Consider the following 15,633-nt stretch of genomic DNA (forward strand, 5'->3'; position numbering starts at 1 on the left):
AAAATAAGTTATTCAAATTGGTACATGTTGTTACTCACCCTGTACCTGGTTTTCATGAGGTATACATGATGCAAACAAGTTCTGCTTTTGTGCAGGAGAGAATGCCAAGAGGGACTTTCATTTTTCCAAACGGTGACAAATATGGTATGTTACGACGACTGTAAGAACAACATAATACAGCACAACTCAGTATGCTTACCAAATTAGTTTTGAAATACGAAAGTGGAAGATGCAATTTGCAATTGAAATGTTGTTTGTGGTCACAGATGGAGAATACTACATATCTGAAGATGAAATGACAACACGGTGTGGTAAAGGAACCCAAACCTGTGTTAATGGCTTCGTATACACTGGCCATTGGGATAATGACAAGGTGACCATAAACCGATCATGTCGACAACCGTTGAGATTCCTCACTCTCCAACTTTCCTGCACCATGAGGTTTCTACGCGACAGTGTGCACATTTTATTTAATTACAGTTGTACGTACATATCTTTCTTATGCACTCACCTCGTATATTATATTTTGTTCCTTTTCTCATTTTGCTTGTTACTTTATCTGCCGAGTGGAATGAAAATGGTACAAAAGTCGTTGGGGAATCATTGGACTGCAATGTCATCCACCGGACGAGGAACATGCCTTCCACGACTTCAGTGACACTGCTCCACTGGTGTAGCTTTGTGGTTGCTTTTGCTCAAATACCAGTTCAATCACTTTTTGTGCACATCGAACTTGTGCACATATTTCTTGCACACATTGCATCAGAGGCTGATGCCAAAGAGGCAACCGGTGTGATCTACGACAGTCATATAAATGGAGGACTCATCACCAGACTCGTCTAAGTTAATACTTTTTTCATTCCATGTATCCATTGCAAATTGGATCCTGCTCCATTATTTTCAATATGTACTGACGAGGCTATGTGGGGAAAAATTATCCTTGACCACTGTTGTGGATCATTGAAGGACACGTACAAATCAAAACCATGTATCAATCGTTTGGACCATAATACTGTACATGTTTTTCCTAAATATGAACAAAAACTCAAAACTTAAATGCAAAAAACACGTAAAGAAGATATCAGGGGATGGAACAAGAGCTCAATTGAAAACTTACAAACACATTTTGAAATCAATGACTGGGGAGCAGTTTTTAATGAAACAGAAAATATTGATGAGGCGACCAATATGATAAACGAATATGTGAATTTTTGTCTAGATCCTCACATCCTGGTAAAGTCTGTGAAAATATATCCCAACGACAAACCCTGGGTTTAGAGTGATCTAAAAGTCATCGTTGTTGAAAGGAAACAGGCTTTTCAAATGAAGGAGCAAAATAAACTTAAAATGCTTCAATCAAAATTGTTGTTAACAGTCAACAAAATCCAAAGAAAACTTATTCTCGAAAGAAAACTTCAAACTAAAACAATGTGTCTGTGTCGCCAATATGCCTGCGCATAGTCCCACAATGGGTAGATGCCCTCGTTCACTGTCAAAAAAATTAACAAGTTTTGATTTAAATCCCTTCAGCTGTTTTCAAATATCACATTTTCACCAGCCATGACAGGTTTCACATCGATCGGTGAAGCAGTTTCAGAGGGATTTTTTTTAATTATCAGCTTTAAAGCTAATATGGCTGCCATTCCACATGACATACAGTCATGTGAAAAAGTAAGTACACCCCGTGTAAAGTTTTGACTTTTTCAACATATTTCAACATACAGCTATTTGATCTTCATTTCAACAATATTGAGAGATAAAGGTGATATAATATAACAAATATCATGAAACATTTACATTTTGTAGTCCATTGTATAATTAAAATAAACATAAATGCAAATTTTACATGTGGAAAAAGTAAGTACACCCCTACATTTATCACGACTTCAAATACCTAAAATTAGAATCAGGTGCACCAGCTTAGATGCAAATGATTAGAACATCGTTGGAGAAGATCTTGGAGGAAGCTGTCTTTTTTAAACCTCAGACATTTCGTTTGGTTTGCTCTTTGTGGTTGAAGTGTGCGGCATCACCATGCCGAGATCAAAAGAGCTCTCTGAGGCCTTCAGAAAGAAGGTTATAGATGCCTACGAGTCTGGGAAGGGATTTAAAAAGATCTCCAAACAATTTGAAATCAATCATTCGACTGTCCGGAAGATCATCTACAAGTGGAGAAGATTCCAAACAACTGCCAACTTGTTCAGGCCAGGCTGCCCCAGCAAGTTCAGCCTGAGAGCAGACCGCAAGATGCTGAAAGAAGTCTCTAAGAACCCCAGAATGTCATCACGGGACCTACAGGTAGCTCTTGCCACTGTTGATGTCAAAGTGCACAAGTCTACCATTAGAAAGAGGCTGCACAAATTTGATCTACATGGGAGGTGTGCCAGGAGGAAACCTTTGCTGTCCAGAAAGATCATCAGGGAAAGACTAAAGTTTGCCAGTGAACACCTAGGCAAAGACCAGCACTTCTGGAACAATGTGCTCTGGACAGATGAGTCAAAGGTAGAGCTATTTGGCCACAGTACCAGAAGACATGTTTGGCGAAAACCAAAGACAGCATTTGACCACAAGAACCTGACACCAACTGGTAAGCATGGTGGTGGAAATATTATGGTTTGGGGCAGCTTTGCTGCATCAGGGCCTGGGCAGCTCACCATCATAGAATCCACTATGAATTCTTCATTGTACCAGAGGGTGCTTGAGGATAATGTGAGGCTATCTGTCAGAAAGTTGAAGCTCAACCGAAGGTGGACCTTGCAACATGACAATGACCCTAAACATACCAGTAAATCCACCAAGGAATGGCTGAAAAGAAAGAAATGGAGGGTTCTGGAATGGCCAAGTCAAAGCCCGGATCAAAATCCCATCGAGATGTTGTGGGGGGATTTGAAACGAGCTGTGCATGGAAGAAACCCCTCAAACATCGCACAGCTGAAAGAATTCTGCATGGAGGAGTGGGCAAACATTTCTCCCAGTCGATGTCAGAGACGGGTAGACAGTTATAAGAAACGCCTACTTGAGGTTGTTTCTGCCAAAGGGGGCAATACCATCTATTAGAGCCAAGGGTGTACTTACTTTTTCCATATACGAAATTTGCATTTGTGTTTATTTAGATTATACAATGGACTACAAAATGTAAATGTTTCACGATATTTGTTATATTATATCACCTTTATCTATCAATATTGTTGAAATGAAGATCAAATAGCTGTATGTTGAAATATGTTGAAAAAGTCAAAACTTTACATGGGGTGTACTTACTTTTTCACGTGACTGTATGACCTTAAATATGTACACTCTGCATATGTATTGGGAGCCATTGGGAGTACTTTACAATGTGCCAAGTTTCAAATGTTTCCATTCAGCGGTTTCCGATAAATAATTTTTAATCATTTGTGTTTAATCCAAGTTAGCTGCCATACCACGTGACATATGGCATCACAATTATCATAAAAACATTCTGCATGGGTGTCACTCCTCCCCTGAAAGTTTTGTCTCAATCGGACATATGGTTGCTGAGAAAAACGAGGTTTAGCCCGTACGTACGGACGAACGAACAACCCGAAAACATAATGCCTCCGGCCACCTTCGTGGGCGGAGGTATACAAATGTACACTCTGCATATGTATGGGAAGGGGATCATGTTTGTGAAGCTTCGTGTTGATCGGATATGGTTAGTGTTTCTATCCAAGATGGCTGCCAAACCACGTGACCTACGACATCATTTTCTAACTATATGCAGCAATGGTGCTTGATGATGTTTGTAAAAATTTGCATCGATAGGGTAAGTGGTTTCAGAAATATAATTATTTAATATTTTCCTTCAATCCAATATGGCTGCCACACCATGTGACCAATGATGTTTTCTTGATGATCTTTTAATCACCATGCCCAGTCAATGATACACGTAAAGTTTCGAGTCAATCGATTTGTTGGTTTGAGAGAAGATGCTTTTTTAAGGTTTTAGATTAAATCCAATATGGTTGCCAAACCATGTGACCTATGGTGTCATAAATGTAATATTTCAATACAAATGGGTCAGAGATCATGTGCACGCAATTTCAGATTTTTAGGATAAGGATTTCGATTAAAACATTTTTGTCTGGTCTACCACTTCACCGATGATGTCATCATTATCATGCTTTTGTTCCCCATTGGGAGTACTTGACAATGTGCCAAGTTTCAAATTTTTCCATTCAACGGTTTCCAAGAAATATTTTTATTATTATTTGCGTTTAATCCAAGACGGCTGCCATACCACGTGATCTATGACATTTTTTTTTTTTTTTTTTGTATACAAGATCGAGGCTCGTGAAAGAGCTAACATTAATCACACAAAAAGACAAACCGACACACAAAACACAAAAAACAAGGGGAGTGGCAGACAAGATGGGGAGAGAGGGGGAAGGACACAAACACAACATTTGAGAGCAGGGACATCGGGAGGACTTGGGGGGAGGTGGGAGAGGAATAAAACATATGAACACTGCAAGGACTCTGGGGTGAATTACCGGGGGTAGAAAAGATCAAGGTTTTCGATGGGGGAAGATAAGAGATGGTGGTGAACAGCTGTTTTAAAGACCTTTTGGGAGGAGTGGGATTGAAGGGAGTGGGGAGTTTGTTCCAGAGGTGGGAGAAAAGGGGAATGAAAGAGTGAAGGTGAGCAGAGAGCCTAGACTTTGGCAGTTTAACCATAAGAGGGTTGCAGGCAGATCTTGTGCGACATGAAGGAATATTGGGGGGACAGAGCACAGAGAGAGCTGGGGGAGCAAGGCCGGAGAGGAGTCGGTAGAAGACAGAAAGACCACCAACCTGCCTGCGGTGAGTGAGTGAAAGGCCCTCGGAGTTGACTACATCGCAGGAGATTCCAATGATTCTGAAAGCTTTGGCCTCAACAGCGTGAAGCCGAGCAAGGTGTGAGGCAGGAGCACTAGCCCAGAGGGGGGAACAGTATTCCATTGAGCTGCGGATGAAAGCCTTGTATGTGGTGAGGAGCTCAGGTGTGCCAAGGAAGGACTTCGCACGACGGAGGATGCCCAGTCGGCGACTGGCTTTGGAGGCCAGCTTGGAAATGTGGTTTTCCCAAGAAAGATCATGGCAGATAGTGAGACCCAAAAGCTTGAGCGACAGAACTTCTTGGAGAGGATTGTTGAGAAAGTAGATGGGAGGGTTTTCCAGTCGGTCCTTTCGGAGAGACATTGTAAGAGTGTGAGATTTGTCAGGATTGAAAGACATGTTCCACTTGTTTCACCAGTCTGGGATTTTGTCCAGGTCTGCAGAGAGTGAGGAGGCTGCAGACTGCCGATCTGAGGGATGAGGAATGGAGCGGCAGATAGTGGAGTCATCAGCAAAGAGATAGAGAGGATTTTCCAGAGAGTCGGATAGGTCATTGATGAAGACCAGAAATAGCACAGGGCCCAGAACACTACCTTGGGGAACTCCAGCCAGAACATCACAATTAAAATGAAACATTCTGCATGGGTGTCACGTCTACCCTGAAAGTTTAGTCTCAATCAAACATATGGTTGCTGAGAAAAACGTTGTTTAGCCGGTACGGACAGACGGACGTACTGACGGACGGACAACCCGAAAATATAATGTCTCCGGCCACCTTCAGGGGCAGAGGAATAAAAAAATGGAAAACTGCTTCAGGACAAACAACACAGGAAAATCTTGACATGGACTGCAATATATAACAGCGTTTCTCTAAAAATAAAAATAGCCCTTTGGGGGACTGACGGATATTTCCCACGGCTTCTGAGATTTTAAAATAAATCACCTGAATTCGAGGTGAAACCCCCCTTTTCAGCCTCTTATAGTGGGTGGATTTGGATGGCAGGCACAACCCGATGAGACCTTAATGTTCTGATGTATCGTACCAAATTTGGTCCATAATCGCTCATGTAATTTGTGAGGGAAATGTGTTTTGTGAATATGAGCGATTTGGGGAGGGAGCCTGTGGTCCCCTTTCAAAGGGAGATATGGCCATGGGGATCACAATTTAAGGTTAGGGCATGGTCACGATGCCACATGGCCACTTTGATTTGGATATGGTTGTCGGTTTCTGAGAAGAACATGTTTTGAATGAAATACCAGCATTTGGGGCAAAATCCCCTTTTAACGTCCTTTAAATGGGTGGATCTGGTTGGGGAACTCAACCCCATAAGACCTTACTGCCCTGATGCATTGTACCAAATTTGGTCTGTATCACTCAGGTAGTTGTGGAGATGTTTTCATGAAACTAAGGCATTCGAGGAGGGGGCTTGTGGCCCCATTTCCGGGAGGCGATACGACCATGAGAGCACAACTTAAGGTCCCAATACCTCATTGGGAGTTTGGTCTGGATCTGTCTGGTGGTTTCTGAGAAGATTTTTGAATGAAATACCAATATTTTGGGCAAAACCCCCCTTTCACCATCTCCATAGGGGGCACATATGGATGGGGAGCACAACCCAATGAGACATTGTTGTCCTGATGCACCAAAACAAGTTCGGTCCATATCGGTCAGAAAGGTTGTGAGGAGATGTTTTAGTCAAATGTTAACAGACGTACGGACACCGGGACCCACTCTATGAAGTTATTTCAAAGAAAAACCTAATGATTCTTTTCTTGATTTAGAAAACCCTGCAATGTCGACAGCAAATGATAACACAAATAATTTCAGCGACTTGATTTCAGCATGGTGCTCTGCTCTCTGAAACAGAAGGCCAGCATAGAGTCGTCATCGTCAATGAAGTGGAAAAACCGTTTCAGAACTTAATCCGCACAATGCAGCTGGCCCGAATAAGATCTGCGGCCGGGTTCTTAAAGTACATGCCAGACAGCTGGCAGTGCCCTCCTCTGTTCTCTTCCAGAAGTCAACTGATTTACATTCAATTCCATCCTGCTGGGAATCTGCTACTGTTGTTCTAGTACCCAAGTGAGCAAGACACTGAATTGAATGATTTCCAGCCGATCACATTAACCTCAATAACTAAGTATTTGGAGACAATTGTCTTGATATTTCTTCTCCAGCCACTAGTATTTCTTCTCCAGCATCGACAAATTTCAATTTGCCTCTCAACCCGGAAAATCTTTTGAGGACGCAATCCTGTGCCTGATGAACGCTATCCAACCACACCTTGATACAATTAGGTCCATAAGGTGTTGGGTCCACAGGCTACCTTGAAAAGATTTCTCAACTGCATTTAACACAACCCATCTCCTGTTATATGGATCAACGACTTCCTACTTGATCGGGCTCAGCTGCAACAAGTGAACAATACTTTATCAGAACAGATAACAATGGGGCTGGCAGGATGGCCTAGGCCCTAGAAGTACGCACACTCGCCTCTAAGCTGTCTAGCCTGGGTTTGAATCTCGGCCCAGCTATAAACTGTCATCCCGGTGTTTCACAGATGGTGAATAATCAATGTAAAACTGCACAGGGTAGCAGAACAGGCCAAAAAAGCCTAGGCGAAAAAAATTAAGTTGGTAATATTAAATGGTCCGTGGGTGGCGGTGGGGAAGAAATTAAATTGATGAAGTGAACTCCCCATCGATGTCTATTTTTGTATTTTTTCTTTAATTACCCTCGCCAGAGGAGAGGCTCCGTTTGTTTGTCTGTCTGTCTGTCTGTCTGTCTGGTTGTCCCCACAAAACGCGAGTATTTGTAGTAATTACACTGGATTACTTTCTAGATGTAGATTTCTAGATTACTTTCTACACTAGATGTAGTAATTACTTTCTGTCTTCTACCGACTCCTCTCTGGCCTTGCCCCCCCAGCTCTCTCTGTACTCTGTCCCCCAAATATTCCTACAGGCCGCGCAAGATCTGCCAGCAACCCTCTGATGGTTAAACTGCCGAAATCTCGGCTCTCTGCTCACCTTCACTCTTTCATTCCTCTTTTCTCCCGCCTCTGGAACAAACTCCCACACTCACTTCAATCACACTCCTCCCTCCAGGTCTTCAAAACAGCTGTTCACCACCATCTCTTATCTTCCCCCATCCAAAACCTTGATCTTTTCTACCCCCACTAATTCACCCCAGATACACCTTGTTTGAAATTCCAACTTCTTTCCTGGAAGTCCTGGCAGTGTCCATATGTTTTATACCTCTCCCACCCCCCCCCCCTTCCCATGCCTCCCCCCCAAAGCCCTCTCCCTCTCACAGATCTCTCGATGTCTCCATGTCTCTCGGTCCCTGCTCTCAAATGTTGTGCTTGTGTCCTTCCCCCTCTCTCCCCATCTTGTCTACCGCGCCCCATGTTATATGTTTTAATATGTGTCGGTTTGTCTTTCTGTGTGATTAATGTTCGCTCTTTCACGAGCCTCGATCTTGTATACAAAAAAAAAAAAAAAAAGACCCTTAAGACCCCAAGAACAAGCCGATTCGATTTTGGTTCAGTTCCGGATCCAGATCCAGATCCGGCCTATCAGTGGGAGACAAAACATAAACTGTTCAGCCAGGTGGGGGTATGCTTTCTACCGACTGACGTTCTAGTTCTACCTGTAGTCAGTAATGCAAAAGGAAACTTATAATTTACCTGTAGCATGTGGACAGGCAAGTTGAAAGAAAATTCTCGAAAAAGACTATACAGTTATCCAGAACTAATCTTGTGTTTTGCAGATGAACGGCAATGGACGCATATTGTACCCATCAGGTACAATTTACGAGGGAAATTTTCAGGACAACAAATATCATGAGAAGGGCAGCTACACATGGCCTGATGGATCAAAGTACTGTATATCGGTTATTTCAACCACAATAGGTGGGTAATTTAAAAAAAAAATGCACAAAAACCGTGCATTATATCTATCATTCGATGTAAACATAATTTTAACTCGTTTATATTCAGAGATTCCCTCTCCCCTTCCAGGCAACAATTACCTATTGTGAGCATGTCTAAATTTCAAGTATGGGGGAAAGGTTAGGGGGGATATTATGATCCCAGATATGATGCATGGTTTGGACATCATGATCAATATGACATGCTGCTTTTGCAATGTTAAATGAGAGGTCATACCAGGCTCTCAAACTCGTATTTCCTGATGAAGAGATGACTCTTCTGCAGTCGTGAAAGATACATCGAGACTGTGCTCTGTCTAAATTTTACTATCTGCGTTATACATATCCACATCATATTGCATATGCTTCATGCATATTCGGACGTTTTAAAATGTACATGTAAAAAGTGACAGAGGGTATGAATGACAGCAAAGTAACCATTTGGACATCATAAGCAAAGGAATGAATAAACAAGAAATGGGAGAAAGAGGGGCAAACAGCCACCTTCAAGAGGGTCAGCAGCTAGGGAGTATTAATGGGGGTAAAAAATATTGTGGGAAAGGATGGGGGTGGAGGGTTGACATTTCCACAGTTGTATGCCAGGCTTTTTTCATTTTCTATTAACATATGAAGGTTAATTTAACATGGAACATGCGATTTTAATTCGGACGAAATTTGGTGGACAGGTTGCGTGTGTAACAAGGACAAATTCATTCGAATTTGATGAAGATCTGGATCTGGATGCTATAATGTATAAGTGGTTCTTCACCATTGAGAGAGGGCCAAAAAACTATATATAGCAGGTATCTCAATATTCATCCTGAACTGATGGTTTGTTTTTTGCTTCTTCTTCTGTTCTGTAGGTTCCACGTTTTTATTTGTTCCAGCCTCCCCAACCCTTGAGCTGTTGTCCTCTGTTTGCATGTTTTCCATGCATTTTTGCATGCTGTTTAGACTGATGTCAATGCACATTATTTTGAGGGAATATGGATAGATGGATAGAAGAAAACTTTTAACAAATCGTAAAAAGAAATTAATGTAGGGAATTGTTTATTTCCACATAAGAAAGAGGCTCAAGTCAGATTTTGAATTTAGCCCTAAAACTGAACCCAAACACTGTGCAATGAAGAACTAGCTTGTCTTGCTCTGGGAGGCTTGTGTTGATCTGTGTTAGTGGACATGAAGAACAACACATGGAATCACTGAACGTTGATCGAGGTATGCGTACAGCTGAGGGAAGCAAGGAAAAGCTAACATTTTGGGTGTTAACTCCTCTTTATCTCCGATAAAGGGTCAATGCCCAAAATAAAAGCTTCTCCTTGCTTTGCATAGCGGTTATAATACCTCCATCAACGTTCTGTTGATTCCATCCATTATATGCAACACTCCTGCTCCTGCGCATGCACGCACACATGCGCATGCATACAAACACGTAACCTTGTAAAATCAAGAGCTCATTTGACAAAACAAAACAAAAAAGACTAACTTTATTGAAAAATATCTCCCAAAGTGGTTAATATATTGTTACGTTTGTAGGGGGTAGGCAGTGATTACCTTAGTCCAGGTAGAATTGTATAGGTAGAAGTCGTGTTAACTGCCGTGAAGAAGAAGAAACCCCATATATCACAAGTAGAAAATTCGTTTAGACTGGATGTCGTGTAAGCGCGTATCTTTATTCCCATCACGCGGGGTGGGGTTCTGTTAATTAGTTAGGGATTATGGGTTATGAATCCCCTGTATGTAATGGCCTCTGTTATTTTTCCTTTGTTCCTTATGACAATGCACACACACACACACACATAAGCTAAGAAATCACGCATTTATAACACTAAATAAAAGTTACCGGAACAAGACATTGAACAATACCGCTAGCTCTGCCAACAGCCACATCACCACATCAAGCAGACAGGTTTGGGAGGCCACGCCCCGAAGAGCAGTGATTGGTCAGGACACCAAGAGTGATGAGATGGCAGTGGCAGATAGGAGCGGACACGCAGACGTCGTAGGATAACATCAGAGCCTTGAGTACAAAGGAGTTGGAGGGCAGACATTTTTTTTCTTGGCGCTCTCGTTTTCTGGGTTTGGTGGCGAGCGGTCGTCCCCCCGACATTTTGGTTTCTCATGGTTTTTCTCTCTCCGAGCTGGCCTCCATAGCGAACGGGCACACATATGGTGCCTATTGAGCTGGACTTGGAGGTGTTGGTGGAAGGTGAACGCATTTGTGTGCTCTCTTTGTGGGGGCGAGTGGAAACGGGCACGGCCTGCTGACTTCCCGCTCGGCGGCGAGAGAAGCAGACTGTACAGCGAGGCCTAGTTCCCGCTCACAGGATGTGCAGCCTGTGGTTCCCGCGCAAGGACGTGGAGGCCTGTGACGATCCGGGACGATTCCTGACGAGGTTCAAGAGCCGCTCAGTGACACACACACACACACACACACACACACACACACACACACACACGTTCGTCATTCTCTTTTCCCTCGTGTGTAGCGAAGGTCCGCCATTGGATTGAACACCTTGGAGTTAAGGCACGTTTGGTCATCTGTGTCGCCCTGCGATGTTCACTACAGGGGAGACACACGACAATATTGTTACGTTTTTGGGGGTAGGCAATGGAATACCTTAGTCCAGGTAGATTGTATAGGGTAGTGTGCTCCGAATGTCGTGAAGAAGAAGAAACCCTCTTGTAACCAAGTGAGTCCGCATGTCGGGTAAGATCGTATATGTGTCTCCATGCATGGGGTGGAGCTATGCTAATTAGTTTGGGTATAAGTTCGGGTATAACTTTCCCTGTATGTTGTTGCCTCTGTGGTTTTCCCTTCGTTCCTTATGACACTTGCAACACCAGCCATGCATTCCGCATCTACACTAAATAAACTGATGCAGGAGCTAACAGAGATTTGTATTACATCTCGAGTACAAAAGGTTTGAGAGCTAAACTCATCAGATGGTGGGATGGGGACCTCCGAATGACCATTCTTAAGTTTTCCAATTGGTGCATTAAGTAGGGGGTGCTGCTTGAAGTACCCCCCAAAGTCAGTTGAAATTACATTTTTGAGTACATCAATCAAACTGGTGCCAACAGTTTCATTTTGACACTGTGATTACAGATGTGCCATTCTTAAGTGACGAATTTGGTGCAAAACGCATTTAAGAATGGCCTAAAGGGGGCGCTACTTTCACATTTAAATCACATTTTGAGTACATTAATGAAACGTTGTGGAAATTTTCTTTAGACCTTCCTGATGAAGGATCAGTAGTTCTTAAATGTCGAATTTGGTGCAAAACCCATTTAAGAAGCAGTCAAATATCAACTATGGCCAAATTCCTGTTAAGGAGGAAGTAGGATTGGCCTACCAAGACACCAACATTAGCTACAGGTAACTATTAGATAACAGAAGATGATAAATCACTGGTTGGCCTAGATGACTCATTATAATATAGATATACACTGCTGGCTTAGAATGCAAGGATGGGCTACTGCAGTGTGTTATGCATGTACACTAGCTGTGCAGTATAGTTGGTGCTGTGATTCCCATTTCATCATTCCGAATTTTCTTCAAAATACATGTAGTAGTAACAAATATCATGCAACTGAGAGGTGAGTTTTATCTAGAGTTACAGTAGCTATCATATTCAGATAACATATATTAGGGGCCCTAAGCCAATAACTTATTGTGGCCTGTGGTTAAATCAATGAATTGTCCACGATGAGTGGTTTTGTATATCCCATAGTTTGGGCCTACAATTCGTAAATCCCTGGCCCACTCTTGCCTGCATCGCCACACACTGAAGTACCAGTTGTTTAAGATGACTGTGTTCACTTTCTTTATATTCACTCATGTAATGTAAATCTTTCGTACCAGTAATCCAAGAAGTGATGTCAGCGAACTAGTTATTGAGGATATTGTTACGGTCCGCGGATTAGATGTTATTTTTTTACCGAGCGGAGGTAACCGCGGCCAAACAGTTGTTCCCCGACTAAACCCGATTTACCCAAACGTTGGCCGTATCGCGCCACCGCTATTCAATGAGGGAAAAGACTAAGACGACGGATGTGAAGAAAAGGAAGACGAAGGCAAAGAAAGGTTTGAAATACGATTACTATTTATTACTATTTACAGGCGCAAAATAACCAAGGAGAAGGAAAGATAAGAAAATAATATACAGAAGCTTTTAGAGACACAGGGAAAATACTAGCTTATACAGACTTAATTACCTACCCAAGACAGAACAAACAAAGACGACTCACACGGGGAATGATGATAGGAATTGGCTGGAAGAAGAGGAAAGTCCAATTTGTTCGGCAGCACGAATCGGCGCGTTCGGCAGCCGCCGTCCCTTCGCGGCCCTGCTCCAAACTGCCGTCCAGGCCCCAAACGGCTGTCGAGTCTTGTTGCTGCTGTAGACGCTGCTGCTGGCGAGCAAGGTGACGAATAGCAGGCTTTGTGCTTCCCTGGATGATCTTCTGCTTTTGGACCTCACGACTCAGCCCTGCTCTGACGACCCAGCTCTTTCCTGTCCACCTCACCACGCAGCTCAGCTCAGCCTTTCAGCTCATCTCTTGGACTCATCTGCTTGTCTCCTTGGGGAGCGTCCCGCGGCGGGTTATATAGGCCCCGCCCTTCACCCTTTGCGAACCTCCCCCAAGCATTCTCTCTCCGCCCTCTCAAGCCAAACCCCTCGTTCTGGGTTGGATGAGCAGGGCCGACTTACTCCTCCCCTCTATGACGAGGTGGAGACCCGCCTTTCTTCCCCAACCCTGCCTCGTGGTCAATGGCGGCTTTGGAGGGGATGTAATTGCCAAATTGAGGCTTGGCCATTACGAAAGGGGAAATGGAGGTTTTTGGGAATGGGAATGAAGGGAATCTATCTCTTTTACTCGGTGCAATGGAGTGTCATGTTAATGGACGACAAGGCCTTACCCTAAAACACATAATAAGGATATAACTATTGAACAAGGGTTTTATCGGGTCCTGCAATGTGGTGTTTCATGGAATAACTACCGGGACGCCCTTTTTACTTTTACACAACACTGGAGGCAGGAGGCGCAGAATAAACAATAATAATAATAAAGCACACAATAAAAAAATACAGTCCTCATATCCGCAACAATATATTTATGTCAATCATCATATGTGTGCGTTATCCTTGGGCGTCTCTCATCCCATTTTCTGTAATTTCACAATTAACACCAGTATTGATAAATACTGGTAATACTGGTATGTAATCCCAATTTTTATGGATCTTATAAGATGTTTTATGAAGTGCATTTTTGCCCCTATAGAACTTTCCCATGCTTACGAAATCCATTTTCATTTCAGGTCACCGGCCTGCGAAACAGATATTGAGTCATCTGATCCTTCCAACAACGATGTTCCTGCACCCAGGCGTTGTATTCTCCACATTGCCGGGAAGCCCTCAGAGAAAAAACCACGTTGTGATGTTTTGCCCTTCAATGAGAAAAACTGGAGTACTGTGCAAGCTGCAGCTGAGAAGAGGCGTGCAAAACCCCAATTTCTGAAATCGGTTTATTATGACTTGGTTGTCAGCTTGCCTCAGAGCCCAGATGAGAATGATGGGTATCATGTATCATGCTACCAGAAATTCACAGCCGTTACATCCACAACATCAGCTCCTGGAGACGGACCATCTGACGCTAGTGAGAGGAATTTGCCGCATTTACGTTCTAACGCTAGGGCAGATGACGATGCTGAACCCTCCTCATCTGGAATACTTCCTGCAACTTGCCTTTTCTGTAATTCAAAGAGGAAGAAGAAGAAAGGCAGGACTATTGAACTTTTAGGATCGTGTGAAACATTAGAGGCAGGACAGAAGATTCAAGAGGCCACTGAACTACTTCAGGATGAAGCTATCCTTTCGAAGGTCATTGGTGTAGACCTGGTGGCAAAAGAAGCTAAATATCATCATACATGCAAGAGCGCATTCGTACTTGTAGCCAGTAGAACTTCTAATACTGATCAGAAAACTGATGACATTCCACAGAAAAAGACAATTGCTGTTAGAAATATCCATGAATATGTTGAGAAGTCTGTAATTGCTGACAAACGTGCAGAACTGTTGACATCTGTGTATGAACGTTATTTGGACCTTTGTTCATCTGCTGATGAGTCTCCTATGCATAGGCACAGTCTGGTGCGAAACCTAACAAATAGATTTGGGTCCAAAATCAAGGTGCAGAGTCCAGCAGGTAAGAAATTGGGTAGTATTCTTTACAATGCAGTAATTGCTGATGATTTCGTACGTGTGGCTTATGAATACGCAGAGTCCGAGGAACGACTCCTCAACCAAGCAGCTCTAATCTTGCGAAAGCAGCTGTTAAATGCTCCAAAAAAAGATGTACCAGAGAATCCAACATTGAATGATGTCAGAGACGGAGACACAATTGTACCCCAACCCGTGATGAACTTCTTCAAAGTTCTGTAGACAGGCAACATATCTGACCAATGTGGAACGCTGATTAAACGTCGCATTGATTCCACAAGTCAGGATGCATTGTTTGTTGTCCAAAGAGGCTGCGCAAAACCAGCAAAACATGTCACTCTGGGTATGGCTATAAGATCTATCACTGGTAGCAAGAAGCTTGTTCAAGTTCTGAATAGGTTTGGTCATTGTCTCAACTATTCCTGCTTGGAGGAACTCGAAACAGCAACCGCTGAAGCCATCCAAGAGAGAAAAGATGCTTGCCCTGAGAACACTTTGCCAGGCCTTCCAACCGGACTCGCCTTTGACAATTTTGATGAAATGACCCAAACGTTGTCGGGGAGCAACACACTGCATGATACGATGGGAATTCTGTATCAAAACTTGCCAGGTGATCGTACCAGCATTCAACAGATTAATGAA

Source organism: Myxine glutinosa, chromosome 6 (genome assembly GCF_964187855.1).
Source record: "Myxine glutinosa chromosome 6, kmMyxGlut1.1, whole genome shotgun sequence".
Lineage (NCBI taxonomy): Eukaryota > Metazoa > Chordata > Myxini > Myxiniformes > Myxinidae > Myxine > Myxine glutinosa.